This window comes from Argentina silus (genome assembly GCF_951799395.1).
Source record: "Argentina silus genome assembly, chromosome: 10".
NCBI lineage: Eukaryota > Metazoa > Chordata > Actinopteri > Argentiniformes > Argentinidae > Argentina > Argentina silus.
The window spans coordinates 23,295,224-23,318,022 of NC_139664.1; the positions used below are offsets into that span (position 1 = coordinate 23,295,224).

The window sequence follows — 22,799 nt, forward strand, 5'->3', positions numbered from 1 at the left end:
AGTCTGCACACCTGGAACACTCACAGAAACAACGAGGACAAACAGAGGGTTAAATATGGTGAAGGGAAAGGCACAGGCCAGCGGGCCGTCACAGTGTTAAATCAGTCGTTACTCCTAATGATCTTACATTTATTTTCAAAACTAGATCTGAGTGACACCTTAGTCCAGTACAGTTGAATCCATATTGACAAATAAGCAAGTATGTTTGCTTCTTATTCATGAAATTCATACATGGATCAATATCACACTTACCACAACCCCACGGGTAATGCGCCTGACATACAACCTGACCTGGTGAGGCTTGAGGAACGCCATCATCTCCTCGTCCGAATACCTGGCGTACAGCTCTTGGTTGCCACTCCTGACCGCCTGGACTAGGAGCATCATGTCCGCCTTGTTGTAGGCGAGCACCGCACCTGCCAAGGCACTCATGAACACCCCATACTTGGCGTGGCTCTGTTTGATGACAACAGCATCCCAGCGGTGCAGCCAGTGTCGGATGTCCAGTCTGACCACAGTACCCCTCTGCACCCAGTCACCAAACAGATTCTCCAGGAAGGATGAACCGCTGTCACTGAAATTATATCAACATTTTGTGTACATGTGTTACATGTTTTTATAACTGTGTTATCCATGTGTGTCTTGCAAAAAAATTATATGAAGTTAACTGATATGTACATCACTTGGATTATCAATTTCATCATAGGTTTCAATGGAATTGTTATTAAACTTACCGACAGCAGTTGTCTGCAAGACTTTTGGCGCAGGAGCATTGGCACGTCGAAACCGGGCAATGAGACCTCTCGCCATGCGCGCGTTGCACCCCTCAGACTCAGCTGCCACCACCACTGTCGTCAAGAACTGGCCCCGCTCGTTCAGCACACTGGTGGCGGGGAGGGGGGCGGATGACACGGCTTGGGGGGGCGGATGAACCATGACAGAAAACTTTGTTGATAGCCCCCAACTCAAAATAATTGCAACGTATTATGGATTATTCCTTTAAGAAAGCGTTGTTCTAAGTGTGTGGGTACACTTTTTATGGGATGTTTGTTCGTTCTCAACTCCGTGTCACCAGACCCGTTAGCTGCTAGCGCTAGCCAGCTAGCCTACTGACAGGTTGTCAATACGTTGTCATTACACATTAACAAGCCAAATCCCGCATGTCAACGATGGTATGGTCAGTTGCTGATTTCCAGACAATCTTTTATCTTTTGACAAAATCGGCACAGCTTTATACATGCCTAACAAATGTCTAACTAGCGGAGGATGAAACTTACCTGAGTAACAGTGACGTCGTACATGAGATTCACCGATAGTGGCCGCCGGAGCCGTATAAATTAGATGACGTTTGAAATTCCTCGCTTAATGATTGGTGGGTTAGCGATCATCTTTACTCAACGGCGCTCTACCATTGCGATCAACTTTACGAAACGGCGCTCAACCATTGGTCGGTTGAGGATCGGATAGGGACTTGGAGGAGCATTGTAAGCTTTTCCTCATTTCGACCAGTAGGGTGTACTATTGTATCACCACTGTAGTTATAACAGTGCTGTAGTGTGAACACAGCTCCAGTTTCATATTGCTGTTATGAACAGTTTATCCAATTTGCTCCAAAACCACCTGCTAAGAATTGGTGACTCACTCAGCCTTCTCTTGATCTAGATTCTAGAGTCTATGGTCACGCACACCACTGCATGTCAGACATGCTTTTAAGGTATATACCCTGTAGATCCCTCAGGTCCTCAGGTACTGGCCTTTTAACTATTCTGAAGATTCCAACAACACCTATCTACTTCGTGTTTCAAATGAATAGCACTGGGCAGAAGTCTGCACAGGGATGCTACAGACACATTAGCACACTGCAAAATACTGTCACCTATCTAACCATCTGTTCCAAAGCAACAGTAATATATACTGTAGGAGTCTGCAGTGCACAGGGGTTACACACTCATCAGTACCCTCTAAAATACTGTCACTATCATATTTCCTGTTCCACATGAATAGTACTATATAGGAGTCTGCAGAGGAGTTACCTTGTTGGGAAACACAGTGTTTATCTCCTGCAGCTTGGTCATGATGTGAGGGTTGGTTGCCAGATTGTAGGCCAGGAAGGACAGAGAGCTACTGGTGGTCTCATAGCCAGCAAAGATGAAAATCATCGCCTGGGACAAGATCTCATGATCGCTCAATCCTATGACGATGGAGAGAGTGGGAGAAATGGGGTGGTAGGTGTGAGAAAGGGACTTATTAGAGTGTTTCCACAGTGTATGTCAGTCTAATCAATGAAATCGATAGCTTCATTTATTAAGCACAAAATGATTTAGACTGAAAGCTATATGGGGGCAGTTGTACCGACTGTGAGGAACAGTGGGCTGAAGATGTCAAACTTGAGCATTTTCTTGATGTTGGTCATAAAGGGGTCAGAGGGGTTGTGGACTGAGTCGATGTCGACACTGAATGAAGTGCTGACGACCACATCCATACTGTATGGTCCAAAGACCCTGGAACACAACCACACAATCTTTGACCACCAGAACCACAACCACAAAATTAAAGGAGGAGTTCACTGAAATTACAAATTCACCTTATCTTCTCGGAGAGAAATACTCACTCTTTTAGTTCAATGGGCTCTTCGTTATCGGACGTCTTCTTCAGATTGCTGACCAAATTACCAGAGTGCTGCTTCATGATCCCGAACATCTGAGTTGGGAAGGATACATGGAAAAACATGATGATTGATACATGGATTAATATGTGCAAAACATGGGTTAATATCATGTTTGAAACAGGAATTATTTTAATATTTATATAGCCTGAGAATATACATTCATACAGGATACATTATGTATATAGTCAAGGAATAAGTGACTCCAAAGATGAACTATTATTCTATACTCTGTCATCTGACCACTGAACTTATCTAAGATAAGATTAAATATGCTTTATTGTCCCGGATAGAAATTTGTCTTGGACAATTAAAGTTGCTGCTTCACACAACAACAAACAACAATGAATGCACACTATACACATAGTACAAATCACATAAACACACACACACACGTCAGAGTTGTTAGTCATTCATTTATTTGTGTTGTTGGAATGAATAAAAGAAGGAGAGGAGAGATGGGACTGTACCTCTTTGATCCGCCCACTGGTGAAGGAGGGAGACAGGACACTGCGGATCCGTCTCCATGTGTCATCCTCAGCGATAAACACGGCGTCATACAGAGGCCCGTTGAGATAGAAATTCTAGAAAAATAATTATTATTATATACTGCAAGATTAACCTAATATTAATAATGCTATAATAACAAGGATATTATCTATTTAAGAAGCCCTTATGTTTTTTTCCCCATACAACAACTTCAATTAATTTTTTCCTGTTAGTGAAAAGTGAGTAACATTCCTTGATGAGGATGGTTTTGATCATGGCTGTGTCCATGATACACAGGACGGGCTGACGGCCATCATAGATCCTACAGACCAGCAAAAACAAAGATAGTTAGATATACACTCACCCAACACTTTATTAGGAACACTATACTAATACTGGGTCGAGCCTCCCTTTGCTCTCAAAACAGCCTCAATTCTTCGTGACATTGATTCCTTTGAGATTCTGGTCCATGATGACATGATTGCATCACGCAATTCCTGCACATTTTTCAGGTGCACTTTCAAGATGTGAATCTCCCGTTCTGCCACATCCCAAAGGTGTTCTATTGGATTCAGATCCGGTGACAAGGAAGGCCACTGAAGAACACTGAACTCATTGTCATGTTCATGAAACCAGTTTAAGACGACTTTTGCTTTGTGACATGGTGCATTATCATGCTGGAAGTAGCCATTAGAAGGTGGGTAAATTGTGGCCATGAAGGGATGCACATGGTCAGCAACAATACTTAAATAGGCTGTGGCATTCAAGCAAATATACCGTAGATAGAGACAGACAGACCCATCACAGATCCTGCACTCTTAGAAAAAGTGCTACCTAGAACCAAAAAGGGTTCTTCTTCCACTGTCCCTTTGAAGAAACATTTTGGGTTCCATGTAGAACCCTTTCCACAGAAGGTTATACAGTACCGTGCGTAAGTAATGGGACAGTGAAGCATTTTTTCTTCTTTTTGGATTTGAAATAAAAACGTAGAGATTTTTATTTTTTATTTGATGTTATTTGTGTCCTTATTGGTTTATCATTCAGAAATTACAACACTTTTATGCATAATCCCCCTATTTCAGGCTACACAAAAGTGATAGGACAATTGGCTTGACAAGTGTGTTCGTCAGGTGTGTTCCGTCACATAATTTGTGCAGTCTGCTATTGGTGTCTTGTCAACATGAGGACCAAAGAGATGTTAGTGAAAGTCAGGGAAGCCATTATGATGCTGAAATATCAGGAAAAATAATAAACATAGCCAAAACCTTCAACCTACCAAAATCAACAGTTTGGAACTTCATTTAACTTCATTAAAAGGAAAGAAAGCACTGGTGAACTCAGAAATCGCAAATTACCTAGTAGGCCAAGGAAGACTTCCAGTGGATAACCAAAGAATGCTCACCATAATTGAGAATCATTTATTTACATCTTGTCAGTCCAAGTACAAGTAAATGGCTCCAAATTCATTGGATGGCGCTTCATCATACAGTAAGACAATGACCCAAAACATACTGCCATTGGAGCTAGGGAGATTTTCAGGGCGAAAAAGTGGAAAGTTCTTGACTGGCCATGTCAATGTTTGGATTTAAATCCTATTGAACATGCATTTCATTTTCTGATGGTAAGATTTTGGGCAAAAGGCAAAAAAAGGCAGAATATCACCAGAGAAGATACCCAGCACCTGGTGGGGTCAATGGGTCCCAGACGGTTATTGCATACAAAGTATTGTCGACCAAATACTAAATATGAGTGCATAATTTCGACCATGTATACCAATACTAGACAAAAGAAAAGAAAAGAATCTAGCAAAAGCAAACTATGTTCTGACAGGGTTTGACTCATCTAATACGACATCAGATCTGGATAGGTTCCTTGATTTCCTCTGAAAGGTGACATAGGCATGAAAACATGTACACAACATCAAGAAGAAACCATTGATTAAAGCCAAATCAATTGACAGAGGCATGGCAGAAAATGTGTGTTGTCTCTTTAAAAGAAATGTTAAAAATCTCTTTGTTTTCCCTGAATGAAACAAAGCACAGGTGTTTAAAAGGCCAGCCCCACCCCTGATTACAATGATCCACACATGGAGACAGCCAAAGCAACATAGATCAATAAGACATCCCACATGTCACACCAGAATGTGTGTTGGCAAGAGTGTGCCCTTATAGCCAGGATCCACTCTCTGGTCACATCTCCCTGATGTTGGTTATGAAGAACTTTATCAAACGTTTGGATTTGAAATTAAACAATTACTACAAGGTTAAAGTAGAGATTCTCAGCTTTTATTTGATGGTATTTGTATACACATTGGTTTCACCATTTAGAAATTACCCCACTTTTATGCATAATCCCCCTATTTCAGTGTACCCAAAAGTAATGGGACAGACTTATCAAATGTCCAAATGAAGCAGTCATGTTTAGTATTTAGTGGACAATCCACTAGTATTTAGTGGACAATAACTGCCTGAAGTCTGCAACCCACTAACCCCACCAGACGCTAGGCATCTTCTTTGGTGATGCTCCGCTAGGCCTGTACTGCAGCCATCTTTAGTTGTTGTTTGTTTTGAGGTCTTTTTGCCTAAATTCTTATCATTAGGGAAATGTAATGCATGTTCAATTGAATTTTAATCTGAAGATTGACTTGGCCAATCAAGATCTTTCCACTAGTTGCTATGGCAGTGTTTTGGGTCATTGTTTTATTGTATGGTGTGGCTCCATCCAATGCATTTGGAGGCATTTGCTTGCACTCAAGCAGACAAGATGTTTCTGTGCACTTCAGAATACATTCTGCTGCTGCCATCAGCAGGTACAATCATCAATTAAGACAAGTTAGCAAGTTCTAATGGCAACTATACATGCCCACACCTAACACCCCCTGCACCATGTTTCACAGATGAGGTGGTATGCTGTAGATCTTGGGCAGATCCTTTTTTCTCCAAACTTTTGTCACTCTAGTCCATGATACAATCTCATCTGTCCACAATATCTTTTACGAGACCTCTGCAGGTTTTTTAGGGACTCTTTTTTAGCAAACTGTGACCATCCTTTTTGATGATAACTAGTGGTTTTTGATGATAAATGTGTCTTCCTCTTAGTTATAAACAAACCAGAATTAAATGCATAGGTCTATGTATGTATGGATGGATGGATGTTCTCATTGGAACAGCTGGAAGACTTTCTCTGCATCCCCGAAAAAACACATGTACGCAAGCACGCACAAACACACACACACACACGCACGCACGCACACACACACACACACACACACACAGGCATGTTTAAGATATGCGTAGCCCATGTTTATTAGTTGACTTAGTTGTGGGGTTAGTTTAGATACAGCGCACGATGCAACAAACAGGTATAATATCAGCACACCTCAGCATTGCTACACCCACGTGCTACCACAGGGAACTGGTACCCGCATAGTTAGATATGGTGCTAGTCCCACACCAGAGAGAACTGGTATGTTCCAGATCATTATACGAGGTAACTAGCTAGTAAATTATTAATTACTAGAAAGTGCTCAGTAGTCCTAGGGCTACAAACACAAGCTGACCAACCCTCCTGCAAACAGGGTGCTAATATTTCTCAATATTACCTTGTCAAAGCTAGCCAAGGTTCTCAGCTGTCCGGAAACAACAAGTAACTTAGTTAGCCGTCTGTCCCAAGTGCTAGCTGTAGCCTACACATGTGACCTTGCAAGTTCTAATAATAACCTGAGGAATTATCGTCGAGCTAGGGTCCAACAATAACAAAGAATTGAGAGCTCACAGGTTAGCCTGTTAGCTCAGAGAGTTAACAGGTGCTCAGAAGGTGAAAATCATCGTTGAGCTGAACCGTAGGATTCTATCAGAGACAATCTAACGCCCCGTGAGAATCATAGGCTGAGGTGTAGCCAGCTACAACAACACAACTACAGTACACTTTTCAACCTAACGCCCCATGAGAATCATAGGCTGAGGTGTAGCCAGCTACAACAACACAACTACAGTACACTTTTCAACCTAACGCCACATGAGAATCATAGGCTGAGGTGTACCCAGCTACAACAACACAACTACAGTACACTTCAGACAGTCAGAGAGTGAAGAGTGGAAAGGATGAAATGGTGCGCTTGTAGCATCCCTTTATTGGGACAGGTGATAGGCGTTGCTATCACTTGCAAGTGTGTACGAGGTGTGATTCTGTGAATCAAGATGTAAGTACAGTGCTCTCGGAAAGTATTCAGACCCCTTCACTTTTTCCACATTTTGTGATGTTACAGCCTTTTTCCTCATCAATCTACACACAATACCCCATAATGACAAAGCAAAAACAGGTTTTTAGAAATTGTTGCTAATTTATTCAAAATAAAAAACTGAAATATCACCTTTACATACGTATTCAGACCCTTTACGTTTTTTGTTGAAGCACCTTTGTCATTATTGCGTATTGTGTGTAGATTAATGAGGAAAAAAATTAATTTCATCTATTTTTGAATAAGGCTGTAACATAACATAATACGGAAAAAGTGAAGGGGTCTGAATACTTTCAGAATGCACTGTATGTGCCTGTTATAGTCCCATTGTTTGATTGGTGTGTGTACTGATTTCTGGCACAGGCCTTAACTGATCCAACAAGTTCACCAATCATCAATGGTGTGATATGAAGTTGATGGATTTTAATGTTACATGCTACACCAGTGCGTGTGTAAAGTGTTGACATTGCGCGGCTGCTGCAGCAGCAACGCAAAATGATTCTTGGAGTGCTGGTATCAATGCTTTTTGGACGCTTAAAAACATATTCAATTAGTTTCATAGTATGGTAAAGTAATAGAAACATAGATTATAGAAATACATACAATAGTGGTACCTGTATGAAAAACAAAGTGATTGTCCTCGTTTATATTTGGAGGTAGAGGACAAACCCCAACTCTAAGATATTCAGACTTGACAAGACTCTCAACATAAAACAATGTACAGAATCCATAAATTAGAAGTTCCTTGCAGAAACAGACTGGGAGGCTATTTCTTCTGCATCCACACGTGCAACTGGTCACGTTTCTGGTGTAAGAGTAAATACTGCCATCTAGGGTTTAGAGATGGTTAACAGGAAATGGATACATTATTTTACGGATGTACTTTAGGCCTACATTTGAGTAATTTAGCAGAAGCTCTTATCCAGAGCGACTTAAAATAAATAGCTACATTCATCTTCAGCTACATACATCACGGTCATCACAAGTAAGACTTTCTATAATAATAAATGCCACAAGCAGTCACAGTGGTAGAGAAAGGAAGTCAATTTAATTTAATGTTCAACTTAATTTATTGAACTTAAGACAACTATATAACTTGATTTGCTATGTATCCCTAAATAGCGGCCAATTGTGTTGAGGTTTCCAGGCTAACGGTGTCGGCATGTGCAGTCCCCTGTCTTATCTCTGCACCCCCACACGCTCTCAGCCAGGGCCACATCAACAAGGCTTTTGACAGAAAGGCTCGTCCCCTGGTTTGCCTGATTGTGTACCAGCTGAGCCATCAGAGGAGTCGCTCTCAACGAGAACATGAGGGTTGGGGCATATCTGGAGCCATCGTTCATCTGAAATTAAAAAAGTAACATCAGAGGGGAGTGCAAGGTGAGACAAGAATTGGACAAATTCAACTAAGAGTTGAAGGTCATGGACTAAATGCTATAGTAAAACTAGCAACAATCACCTTCATCTACTTAGTCTATAGGTTCTCTACCATCTCTCTAATCGTCACTATGCTCACCTTCTTCAATGTCTCCCTCTCCTGTTCTAGCTTCTCTTTTTCCAGACTCTGTTTCGCTCTTTCTTCAGCCACCATCACCAGGGCCTCTCTCCTCTTGATGGCCTCTATCTCTTTCTCCATCTGTTTCTTATCCTTGTTAAATGTCTCCTTCTCCTTCCACATCTTGAGCATTTCTCGCTCCACATCCTGCCCGTCTCTTTTGATTTTCATCCACTTCTTCTTTATCATTTGCAACTCTGCTCCGACCTTCTCTGTCTTTCTAAGCATCTCCATTGAGGTCTTCTTTTCCTGCTCTAGCGTCTCCTTTTCCTGGCTCAGTTTAAGTCTTTCTTCGGCCTCCATCACCAGGGCCTCTCTCCTCTTGACTGCCTCCATTTCTTTTTCCATCTGTTTCTTGGCCTTGAGAAATGTCTCCTTCTCCTTCCACATCCCGAGCATTTCTTGCTCCACCTTCTGCCCGTCTCTTTTGATTTTCATCCACTCCTTCTTTATCATTTGCAACTCTGCTCCGACCTTCTCTGTCTTTCTAAGCATCTCCTTTGAGGTCTCCATCTCCTGCTCTTCCTTCTCTTTTTCCTTGCTCAGCTTAAGTCTTTCTTCGGCCTCAATCACCAGGGCCTCTCTCCTCTTGACTGCCACCATATTTTTCTCCATCTCTTTCTCCATCTGTTTCTTGGCCTTGAGAAATGTCTCCTTCTCCTTCCACATCCTGAGCATTTCTTGCTCCACCTTCTGTCCGTCTCTTTGGATCTTCACGCTCTCCTTCCTCATCATATTTAACTCTGCCTCTGCCTTCTCAGCCTTTCTAAGTATCTCCTTTGAGGACTCCTTCTCTTTCTCAATCTCCATCATGAGGATCTTGATCCCACTGTCCATCTCCTCCCTCTCCCTATTGAACTCATTCCTGTCCTCCTGCAGTCTTTCTGCCTTTCTGGCCAGGATCTCCTCCTCCCTCTGCCTAACTTTTTGGTCCCTTCTCTTTTGTTTCTCATATTCCTCTATCTTTTTCTCAAACTCTGCCTTCTCTGTCTTAATCCTCTCATGCTCCTTCCTGATATCCTCAATACTCATATATATTTTCACCTCCATTGTTTTTATGCACCTACAGTAGATAGAACACAAACAAAAATGATTGAAATAATCTCCACACACCCATACTATAATGCAACAGGAATGTCAGAAAGATTCCCCAAATGAGAAAGGGATAACAATCTTTGAGTTTGCCCTTCTGAATCAGTCAACAAATACCAGTACACCGATTGGCAGCAAAGAAATGTTATTATCTATAATGTGCGTTCGGCTGGCGTCATAATGGGTTTGGAATGACTATCATGGTAATTCACTGCCTAACAACTCTCATCAGCGTTCGATGCAATGGTTCGAAGTGACTTGGTCCTGTCAGAGGCCTATGTTAGAGTCAGCAACAGCTTCCAGTGTGGGTTGGCTGGCTATGTTTGTTGACACGCCTTGAAATATAGCCTACAATTGTGGCCAACAGGTCAAATATCAGTGGCCATATAATGGGCACATTTTATTAACCGGAATCGGCCTGGTACAGGTAGGAGCCTATAGGCTAACAAGCAGAAGACCTCCGCAAAATTAAAATAGCCCTAATTCAATTCATGCATTTAGGTCTCTAATAATAATAAAAAATATATTTGATTTGGAATGTGTTTTTCATTTGTAGCCGACAATTTCAAAGCCTGCGCAGTTGAGTGCAATAGACACACAAACAAAAACACAAACAAAACACTAACAACAACAAGAGGACAGGACCTAAAGGAAGGCCTTTCTAAAGATGTGAGTTTTTAGGCATATAGAAATATCCAACGCTGAATTCGACTTAATGGGAATATCATCTCCTAGTGACAGATATCTCTCAGTGACATTTTTACGCGTCCCTTGTCCAAATGCTGTAAAGGTAGTCGGCCTATGCCGTCTCAAGTATTTACAAATACAAGTGTTATAAAACTATACTATATGTCAACTATACTACATCTCTGGCCTACATTAGCCTACCTCAGTCAGTGTATAAGCGCCGAATCTTCCGGTTATAATCTCTTTATATCTCACTCTGGTAATACTGATTGCACAGGTTCAGGTTGCGTCTTAGCTCGTTATGCCACTGAACTAAAAGTTCAAGAACTTTGTGTATTATTGCAGAACATTCTCAATTCTATGTACATATCAACGTCATAATGATACCAATAGCAACGCATTTTGGGTGGAATCCTAACTCCAAATCCGCGCGCGTAAATCTTGCATTCATGTCAATGGGAAATTGATTCGATTTACACGCGGATCTCGAGTTAGGATTCCACTGCAATACACATTTAAGTTTAAGTTCATTTGAATTTATAGTGCATTTTACCCACAATATACGGCTTACACAAAAGTAGCCTACAAGACAAATACAACATTTGAAAAAACATATTGCATAGAATCAAATTTGGGGATATACAGGGTTTTTTTCTTTATAAAGTACTGTAACGACCCTGTGTAAGGCCCGTTAGCAGCTCCGCCAAGTGAGTTAACTCTCTTGGTGTTGTGGCTAGCGCGGCCGGTTTGGAAGCGGAAGGTTGCGAGTTCGATACCCGCTTAAGGCAAGCTACTCTACCCCGCCGTTCGTTACATTGGTGTCAGAAGTGGGATGGTGCCCGTGAGGCCATCTGAGAGGCGTGTCCACGTGAGAGACTTGTATAGTGAAGCGTGAGGGCACGCTCTCCCGAACGGAGGGGATAGTGTAACGACCCTGTGTAAGGCCCGTTAGCAGCTCCGCCAAGTGAGTTAACTCTCTTGGTGTTGTGGCTAGCGCGGCCGGTTTGTAAGCGGAAGGTTGCGAGTTCGATACCCGCTTAAGGCAAGCTACTCTACCCCGCCGTTCGCTACAGTACATTACAAACATAAAGTCTCATAAAGTACATTACAAATACGAAACAATTATTAGTCATATTTCTTATTAGTAATAATAATAAGTATTTTATATTTAATACAAAATAGATTAAATGGTGAAATTGGTGTGTATAAATATAATAAACTTGACTCATAATCCGTATAGTGCTGTTTTTGGAGTAATTACTAATTACTAGTAATTACTAGTGTGTGCGGACTGCGCTCCCTGTCCCGTCTTTCTGCTGTGGGGCAGCGGAGCACTCTTGCCCCATCGTTGCGAGGGGAACAACGTGAGCGTGTTTGGCGTAAGCAGGGAAAACCTCACGCAAATTATATTGGGTATGAATTCTGCCTAGCAACAGGTGGCGAAAAACTATTAAACGCTAATGTCGTTAACGTGGTCTGACATGACAGGAAATAATCACAAAGCAATTCAGTTCATCTACTGTACGTCTATCGCTAATGCTAGCTAGCTAAAGTTTTCACAATGAATCGTGTAGATTATTTGTTGACCATGCGGTTTAGTACATTGCCTTTGGAAGAGAAGTTGGAGATAAAACGTTTAGGGCCAACAGGAATGGTTTGACAAAAAGAGATGGCTAACCGCTACCACCTCGAAACATGCGCTGTTCTGTTTCCCATGTATGATTTTTGGTGGAGACTATTTGGGCATCGGCTGGATTCAAAGACATTATACATCTGTCAGAACAGAACAGACACCAGCGACTGAACGGCCTTGACATGCTTTCCATTGAAAATGCATTGATTCAGGGACAGATGGATTTCAACAGTAAAGTCATCGAGAGGTTTGCTGAAGCAACGAACCGCCGCGCTACTTTCCTATTCAAGTGAGCAGGTCTGTTTGGACATGTATGACAAATGGACAATGCGCCGTTCACTGTAGACTATATTGCTTTTGTTTTGTAGTCATTTTAAACGTTATACTAGCTGTGATATAAAGTGGAGGACTAAATGTTCCCTATAGGCCTAATATCTAGACAGTTGATGGGCACACTTGTTACTTGTCGCTTTCAGAACCCTGGACTGGGCTCGGGCTGGATATTCATATAGTTCCGTTAATTAGCCTAGCCTACTTTCCGTGATTTAATGTGACTTTTGTAGTGTGTTATAGCCTCTGCACTGATGATATTTATTTCACATTTAAAATAATACAATTGATAAAACCTGATTAAACTTTCCTACAAGTTAACGATGTGCCGAATGCTTGTAATTTTGATTAAACATGCAAGTTATTGAAGACACGTGTCTGTCTCATCTTTTTACTTTGTTGCAGTATAGGCGTTCTGTGTCGCGCTGAAGCGTATGAAGTGTATTCAGTTATGGGGTTTACTGTACATACTTTTTCTCTGCACTGTTCCTGCTGCAGAGGATGCGTAAACGATTTTCCCATGTTGTTTTTTGGTTGTGGTCTGTGTTTATACATTTAGGCTATTAGTTATATCCTACTTTTCAGTTTTACAAGTCAAATCTTATGACAGATGAGATGGCACTTCAACCGACAAAATGCAGGTACATTTTGACCACTGCTGCACTACGATACCCATAGATAGACCCAATACATTGTTAACTGCACTACTTATACAGCTCATATACTGCTTATACTGTTCATACTGCATTCTATATTTATTCTCCTTATAATGTTACTGTTAATACATATATTGCTTATACTGCACTACTTATACTGCTCATATACTGCTTATACTGCTCATATACTGCTTATACTGCACTACTTATACTGCTCATATATTGCTTATACTGCTCTACCTGTATATATTGTTCACATTGCACTTTTCTGCTTTTTTGCACTTCTGGTTAGACGCTAACTGCATTTCGTTGTCTCTGTACTTGTACTCTGCACAATGACAATAAAGTTTAATCTAATCTAACACCTATTTATTGTCATGTTTTGATGGCATGTTGTTCATTCTCATGTTATGATTTAGTTTGTGATTATACACACGTTTTTAGCGTGATGATAGAGACCCACTACCAGACGAGTACAAAACATACACAAGTCACATGCAAATCCCTGCACTGCAGACGACAGACAACAACTGTCTCTGTACAACTAGTCCTGGACCTCCACTAATAGACAGATACAAAGAGAGCAGCATACAGTAGCAGCAGAGCCCAGAGGCGAGGCAAGGCAAGGCAAGGCAAGTTTATTTATATAGCACATTTCATACACAGAGGCAATTCAATTCTAAAATAGATAAAAAGGAAAGAGCATGAAAAAAAAATTAGAATAAAAACGCATAAAAGACATAAAAAAAGAATAAAAGTCACAGTGCATTTTAGGGTCACTGTGCAATTATTAGCGCCAATTTAGTTTCAATTTAAGGCAAAAGCGAAGCCCTTTTTTTTTTTAAGCCCATTTTTGAAAGTAGCCAGTGTTGAGGCTGATCCTAGATCTATGTGTAACATAATAACTGAGAGACCTGCAGCAGGGCAGGTCCTCATCACTGTCTGTCTGTCTGCTTTGAGCTGGTTGTCGTTGGACTCCTGGCAGCGGGACAGCAGCTTGAGTTTGATGGGCCGTATGGGCATCAGAGTGTTCTGTAGGTCCATCTCAATGGGGATCTGGTGAGAGTTGACACACAGTTAGAGTATGAAGGAACGAGTAAAACAGATGTCAGCGTTACACTATGAATGTTACCTAATACAGTGTCACTGTTACGTTCGGGTAGCATTGCACTATAAATTCAAATAAACTCAAACTCCTGGACAACCTCTCTTGGGTCGACATACATTAAAATGGCCCTATGAAGTCTCGAGGGAGTTTTGCAGAAATACAAATAGCTTTTTTTTAAATCTCACACTTCCATCATTTAGTAGGTAGCCTATACTGAGGATGATTGGCGCCTAGTACTGAAAAATGCAATCTGGGAAATTAAATGGGGAGTACATACTCATGCAGTACGCAAGTACAGAATTGTAGTATGGGGGTTCAAACCCGGGTCTCCCATGTGGAAGACACAAACGCTACTATTAAGCCAAGAGGACATCCTCAAGGTCTGAGGGCGACACTTCAGTTTACATGTCTCAGGCAGGGCTACCTCATCACGCGAGTGTGATTCCAAAATCACCTCTGCTACATATAGAAATGCAACAAAGTCATAGGTACAAAATTATATTTACAATCATTCTATCATTATTTTGTCTCACCTCTGTCTCTTTGCAGACGGTGAAGTTGAACCTCCTGAAGTTGAGTCTCCACCATCGCCAGTTTCATCAATACCAGAGTGAATCGCATCCCAATACAGTTCCGTGGGCCCAACCCGAACGGCATGTAGGTGTATGGGTCGATGCTCTCCTTGTTCTCCTTACTGAACCTACACACGGAGAGTTCAGAGGAGGAGGGGTTAAAGAACATATCAATTAAATCACAGTAATATGATGGTTATACATGGTTGAAGAAACCTGTTTGTGTTTGGTCGTCGCATTTAGGTTTGTTTTATGGTTGTTTGTGGAACACTGCTCTTATCGTTGCTGTTGTGATTGATATTGTGGTTGTGGTTAAGATGTGGCCCATTACCTCTCTGGTTTGAACTCCTCTGGGTCTTCCCACACATCGGGGTCACGGTGCAAGGTCCAGATGGGTATCATGACAACCATACCCTTGGGGATGGTGATGCCGCTGATCTCAACAGATTTTTTGGCGACTCTTTCAAGTCGATGGGGTACAACCTGAGAGACTCGTTGATCACGCTGTCTAGATAGTCCATCTGCATCAGAGCCTCGTACTGGATAGGAGCCTGCACAGGGATATTACACTCACATGAGCACTAGTGATTGGTCGTTCACGTAGCCGTAGCCCAGAACTAACTCTTTTTCGTCGCAAATCTGAAGAGCTGTTAGTTTTTTGTGTTCTTTTTTTGGGAAATGAACACAGTACTGTACTTATTCTAATCTGCATAGCCTAATTTCATGTGTAATAGTGACTTGCTTTTTTGTTGTACATGAATAAACAAAAAAATCGCTAAATAATGTTATCTTGATAGTTAGAAGAAAATACATTTAGATTCCACTGAACAATGTAAATGATAGATGTACACAAGGATCAATCAGAAGTCAAAATGCCACTAAACTGGGCTGCTTTTAGTGGATTGACTGCTTGGAATACTGAATGTGCTATAGTCTATTATTTCCTATCACAGTCGACAGACTACAAGAAAACTGTCAGGTGGTTCAAATGTGAATAACTTGGTATCCATTCCATTAACTGTGGCCGGGCAGCACCGAACAGCCCAGAGAACATTACCATGGTGCTTTTGAATATTAGGTCCCTATCTGGCAAAACCTTTATTGATCTTATCTCAGAGCGAAAGCTGCACTGTAATGTTTTTATCTGAAACCTGGCTAAACATGAATGCATGTCAGTCTATTAGAAGTGGGGAAAAAATATATTTTCGCTCTATTATTTATCTAGCCATGTCGCTGAGCAGATGAGAATTTCATGATGAATATGAATATGAATAGTACACCATCAACAGCTTCCTCCTGTGATAATGATTTAGCAACCAGCTTCAACACCAAACTAAGGGCAACTATCGACTCTGTAGCACCAGTCAAACTGAAAAAGGCTGTGGCCAAATTTAAAAGAATTTGCAGAAAGTCTGAGCGGACAAAAACTGCAGGTCCACCTTGATATTCTTCGAGAGCATCTTTCTGCTTTTAATAAGGCAATAAAAAAACGCCAAGACGGGATCATTTCTCAAAATTGATAATGAATCATAACAACTCAAACAGTGCTCTTTTCAACGATTGACAGCCTTATAAATCCCGCCCACAAGACACCTGGTGATCTGCTCTCCACCTACAAATGTGAGGAATTTGCAACATACTTCTGAGATAAGAGAACCAATATTAGGTGAGGAGGATCACTCAGGCAAGACCTGAAGATGTGTTTGATGACTTGTTACCCCACCTTCCACCACATGGAAGCACTATGAACTCTTTTGCAGTGGTCATACAGAAATGCTCAGCAAAGTGGGGGTCTGTTCATCTGCACCTAAAACTACCATGGTGAAACCCCTCCTGAAGAAAAGTAACTTAGACTCTTCAGTCCTTAGCGATTTTAGGCCAATCTCCAACCTTCCCTTTTTAAGCAAAAAAATTATAATTCTTGAAAAAAAGGTGTTCAAACTGTTAAATAATCTCCTTATTCCCATTTGACATGTTCCAATCTGGCTTTTGTGCCGATCATAGCACTGAGATAGCACTATGTTGTTAAGTTATTAACTAGGTTCTTAATGACCTTAGAATTAATTAATTAATGCTGATGCCAAAATGCTCTTTGTCCTTGTCCTGCTGGACCTGAGTGCAGCTTTTGATACTGTGGACCATGATATCCTTATTGATAGACTTGAGAAGTGGGTTGGCCTCTCTGGTCCAGTTCTTAACTGGTGTAGGACCAACCTAGCTGGCCATTTTGTTTCCCATTGGTGACCACACCTGTGGGGTTCCTCAAAGTTGAATTTTAGGGCCTGTACTCCTCGTCAGTGTCATCAGGAAGCACAATATTAATTACTGCAGTTACGAAGATGACACCCAGCTGTACATTTCTGTATCACCCAACAATTTCAGTTTGATTGATTTCCTGGTGAAATATGGATGTCACAGAACTTCATACAGCTCAACCAAGATAAGACAGAGGTACTAGTCATTCGAGCAAAAGCCGAAAGAGAGAAACTGTCTGCACACTTAAAGACACTACTTACAGTAACACTAAGCACCAGGCAAAAAAACAAGGTGTCACCATTGACTCAGATCTTAATTTTGAAACCCATATCAAGAATGTGACTAAAACATATTTGTATCACTTAAAGAAGAGTAAGTAAGTTTGTCGGAAATCTGCCATCGTGGAGAAATTCTGTCTGAAGTTGTCCAAACAACAACATCCTCCCTAATAATAATATATCCCCCCGAAATGAACTTGCAGTGTTGGACATTAGCTGTTGTGTTTCTGCATGCGCACACGATTGGGAGAGGCAGCCACCAGAGAAAGGTCAGTCTACTCCCCTAGAACACCCCTGGCACTAACAACATGTTTATATGCAAACCGAATGTCAGGTAGGACACTGCATTTTAAAAAGCGTGTTTTCCGAACCAAAACAGCGTTCGTAAATGAAATATTTATTCATAAGGGATTTATTATAAGGGATCTTGTTCCCTGATCGCTACCGATTAAAGATAGTCATTACAACCGTTAGGAAGCTTTTAGAAAGCTTGAATATTACATGGACCTTTACAGAACACAGCTGTAAAGGTGCAACCTTTCCTCTCCTAGGCTGACACTGAGAGACGAATGCATGCTTGTATTACTAGCAGCCTTGATTACTGTAACACTCTCCTGTCTGGTCGACCAAAGAAAGCTATTGGCAAATGATACAGAATGCAGCAGCACGAGTCAGATGGAGAGCACATATCACACAAGTCTCTGCACTGATTACCTGTTAGTTTTATAATTTATTTTAAGATAATTGTATTAGTTTAGAAATCACTCTATGGTCACGCACACCACTGCATGTCAGACATGCTTTTAAGGTATATACCCTGTAGATCCCTCAGGTCCTCAGGTACTGGCCTTTTAACTGTTCTGAAGATTCCAACAACACCTATCTACTTCCTGTTTCAAATGAATAATACTGGGCAGAAGTCTGCACAGGGATGCTACAGACACATTAGCACACTGCAAAATACTGTCACCTATCTAACCATCTGTAGGAGTCTGCAGTGCACAGGGGTTACACACTCATCAGTACCCTCTAAAACACTGTCACTATCATATTTCCTGTTCCACATGAATAGTACTATATAGGAGTCTGCAGAGGGGTTACCTTGTTGGGAAACACAGTGTCTATCTCCTCCTGCAGCTTGGTCATGATGTGAGGGTTGGTTGCCAGATTGTAGGCCAGGAAGGACAGAGAGCTACTGGTGGTCTCATAGCCAGCAAAGATGAACATCATTGCCTGGGACAAGATCTCATGGTCACTCAATCCTATGATGATGGGAGAAATGGGGTGGTAGGTGTGAGAAAGGGACGAAGTAGAGTATTTCCACGGTGTGTTTGTAGGTATAGGTGTTTGAGCTAGGTACTGTATGTGTGTGTGTTAGATGCTAGTATACAGTGTGTGTGTGTGTGTGTGTGTGTGTGTGTGTGTGTGTGTGTGTGTGTGTGTGTGTGTGTGTGTGTTTAAGGCAGGCACCTTTACTCTGCTCCTCTCCCTTTGAGTTGCTGTCTTTCTGCGAGTCTATCATCAGCTGCAGGAAATCCACCCGACTCTGGAAGCAGGCTTACGTCAGATCAAAATCACATGAGAACTACCAGATGCTACCAAATCTCTACAATTGTATTACACAATACTGGCTGAAGATCGTATATTTGATCAGTTATATTTGCATACCTTCCTGGTGCTAGCCACGTGATTGGACTTGATCTTCTGAAAGACAGCGTAGAAGAAATCTGTGACCGAGGCAGGGAATAGGGATACCTCCATGTTTGCCAAAACAGGACCCATGAAGGGGAAGAATGCTGGACGGACAGGAAATGCCACGGTTACAAACAGGAACAGGAAATACCATGATACGTGACTCCAATCCTATTCAATGCACAGCCCTGTCCAGAAACAACTCCTAGGCTCTATCCCTAGACACTTCTGTATCCAATCCACTCAGATCTCCAAGTGTCCAGCATTTAGGAACTAGAGGTTGGTTCTGGACAGGGCCCATGTGTTTGTCAAATGAGTAGAGCGCAAACCATTGGCAGTGTGGTTTATGTCAGTCTAATCAATGAAATCGATAGCTTCATTTATTAAGCACAAAATGACTGAAAGCTATATGGGGGCAGTTGTACCGACTGTGAGGAACAGTGGGCTGAAGATGTCTTGATGTTGGTCACAAAGGGGTCGGAGGGGTTGTGGAGGGAGTCGATGTCGACACTGAATGAAGTACTGACGACCACATCCATACTGTATGGTCCAAAGAACCTGGAACACAACCACACAATCTCTGACCACCAGAACCACAACCACAAAATTAAAGGGGGAGTTCACTGAAATTACAAATTCACCTTATCGTCTCGGAGATAAATACTCACTCCTTTAGTTCAATGGGCTCATCGTTATCGGCCGTCTTCTTCAGATTGCTGACCAAGTTACCAGAGTGCTGCTTCATGATCCCGAGCATCTGAGTTGGGAAGGATACATGGAAAAATATAATTGATACGTGGATTAATATGTGCAAAACATATATTAATATCATGTTTGAAACAGGAATTATTTTAATGTTTATATAGCCTGAGAATATACATCCATACAGGATACATTATGTATATAGTCAAAGAATAAGTGACTCCAAAGATGAACTATTATTCTATACTCTGTCATCTGACCACTGAACTTATCGAAGATAAGATCAAATATACTTTATTGTCCCGGATGAAAATTTGTCTTAGATTAATTAATTAAAGTTGCTGCTTCACACAACAACAAACAACAATGAATACACACTATACACATAGTACAAATCACACACACACACACTCACACACACACACACACACACACACACACACACACACACACACACACACGTCAGAGTTGTTAGTCATTCATTTATTTGTGTTGTATAAAGGAATGAATGAAAGAAGGAGAGGAGAGATGGGACTGTACCTCTTTGATCCGCCCACTGGTGAAGGAGGGAGACAGGACACTGCGGATCCGTCTCCATGCATCATCCTCAGCGATAAACACGGCGTCATACAGAGGCCCGTTGAGATAGATATTCTAGAAAAATAATAATAATGATATACTGCAAGATTAACCTAATATTAATAATGCTATAATAACAATGATATTATCTATTTAAGGAGCCCTTATGTTTTTTTCCCCATACTACAACTTCAATTTAGCGTATTACCCTCCTGTTAATGAAAAGGGAGTAGCATTCCTTGATGAGGATGGTTTTGATCATGGCTGTGTCCATGATACACAGGATGGGCTGACGGCCATCATCGATCCTACAGACCAGCAAAAACAAAGATAGTTAGATATACACTCACCCAACACTTTATTAGGAACACTATACTAATACTGGGTAGGGCCTCCCTTTGCTCTCAAAACAGCCTCAATTCTTCGTGGCATTGATTCCACAAGATGTTGGAAACATTCCTTTGAGATTCTGGTCCATGATGACATGATTGCATCACTCAATTCCTGCAGAGTTTTCAGGTTCACTTTCAAGATGTGAATCTCCCGTTCTACCACATCCCAAAGGTGTTCTATTGGATTCAGATCCTGGGAAGGCCACTGAAGAACACTGAACTCATTGTCATGTTCATGAAACCAGTTTAAGACAACTTTTGCTTTGTGACATTATCATGCTGACATTATCATGCTGGAAGTAGCCATTAGAAGATGGGTCAATTGTGGCCATGAAGGGATGCACATGGTCAGCAACAATACTCAAATAGGCTGTGGCATTCAAGCGAATATACTGTAGATAGAGACAGACAGACCCATCACAGATCCTGCACTCTTAGAAAAAAAGTGCTACCTAGAACCAAAAAGGGTTCTTCTTCCACTCTCCCTTTGAAGAAACCTTTTGGGTTCCATGTAGAACCCTTTTCCACAGAAGGTTATACAGTACCGTGCGAAAGTAATGGGACAGTGAAGCATTTTTTCTTCTTTTTGGAGTTGAAATGAGAACGTAGAGATTCTCATCTTTTATTTGATGTTATTTGTGTACATATTGGTTTATCATTCAGAAATTACAACACTTTTATGCATAATCCCCCTATTTCAGGCTACACAAAAGTGATGGGACAATTGGCTTGACAGGTGTGTTCGTCAGGTGTGTTCCGTCACATAATTTGTGCAGTCTGCTATTGGTGTCTTGTCAACATGAGGACCAAAGAGATGTTATTGAAAGTCAGGGAAGCCATTATGATGCTGAAATATCAGAAAAAAATGAAACATAGCCAAAACCTTAAACCTACCAAAATCAACAGTTTGGAACTTCATTAAAAGGAAAGAAAGCACTGGTGAGCTAAGAAATCGCAAATGGCAAGGAAGACTTTCAGTGGATAACCAAAGAATGCTCACCATAATTAAAAAAAACTAAACAAAACAACTGCCCCATAGGAACACTCTCCAGGAGGTAGGTGTCAATGAGTCAGAGACTACCATCCGCAGAAGACTTCACCAGCAGAACTACAGAGGCTACACTGCAAGGTGCAAACCACTACTTAGCCACAAAAACAGGCTGGCCAGGTTACGGTTTGCTAAAAAGTACCTAAAAGAGCCTGCAGAGTTCTGGAAAAACATGTACCAGAGTGATGGCAAGTGTAAAGTGTGGAGAAAAAAAGGAACTGCCCAATATCCACAGCATCCCACATCATCTGTGAAATATGGGGGAGGGGGTGTTATGGCTTGGGCATGTATGGCTTCCACTGGAACTGGCTCACTTGTCTCCTTTGATGAGGATGAATTCGGAAGTGTTCAGAAACATCTTGTCAGTCCAAGTACAAGTTAATTGCTCCAAACTCATTGGACGGCATTTCACCATACAGCAGGACAATGACCCAAAACATACTGCCATAGCAACTAGGAAATTATTCAGGGGCAAAAAGTGAATCCTATAGAATCCTATAGAACATGCATTTAATTTGCTGAAGAGGAGGGCAAAACATCCTAAAAAAACAAACAACAATCGCTGCAATATAGGTCTGGCAGAGCATTACCAGAGAAGATACCCAGCGTCTGGTTGGGTCAATGGGTCACAGACTTTTGCACTTTTGCATACAAAGGATTGGGGACCAAATACTAAACATGAGTGCTTAATTTGGACATTTGCATAATGCAAAAGAAGAAAAAATGCTTGTCCCATTACTTACGCAGGGCACTGCAAATGGAACCCATAAGAGTTATTCAACCAAAGAATGCTTTTAGAACCCTTTTTTTCTTTATTTTTTTAAT

At 41.3% G+C, this 22,799-nt stretch overlaps 1 pseudogene across 1 annotated transcript in view; it reads right to left on the reverse strand.

Annotated features, from left to right (window-relative positions):
- Window positions 1-22,799, reverse strand: part of LOC310811367 (cytochrome P450 3A27-like) — a 72,033-nt pseudogene that overhangs the window by 18,541 nt on the left and 30,693 nt on the right. Inside the window, exons 9-17 of the transcript in view lie at window positions 20,743-20,842; window positions 20,496-20,609; window positions 19,922-20,010; window positions 19,718-19,811; window positions 19,239-19,307; window positions 19,032-19,107; window positions 18,663-18,823; window positions 15,359-15,578; window positions 14,989-15,155 (exon numbers count right to left, since the gene is read on the reverse strand). The product of the transcript in view is annotated as a cytochrome P450 3A27-like (transcript). The remainder of the gene's footprint in view (window positions 1-14,988; window positions 15,156-15,358; window positions 15,579-18,662; window positions 18,824-19,031; window positions 19,108-19,238; window positions 19,308-19,717; window positions 19,812-19,921; window positions 20,011-20,495; window positions 20,610-20,742; window positions 20,843-22,799) is intronic.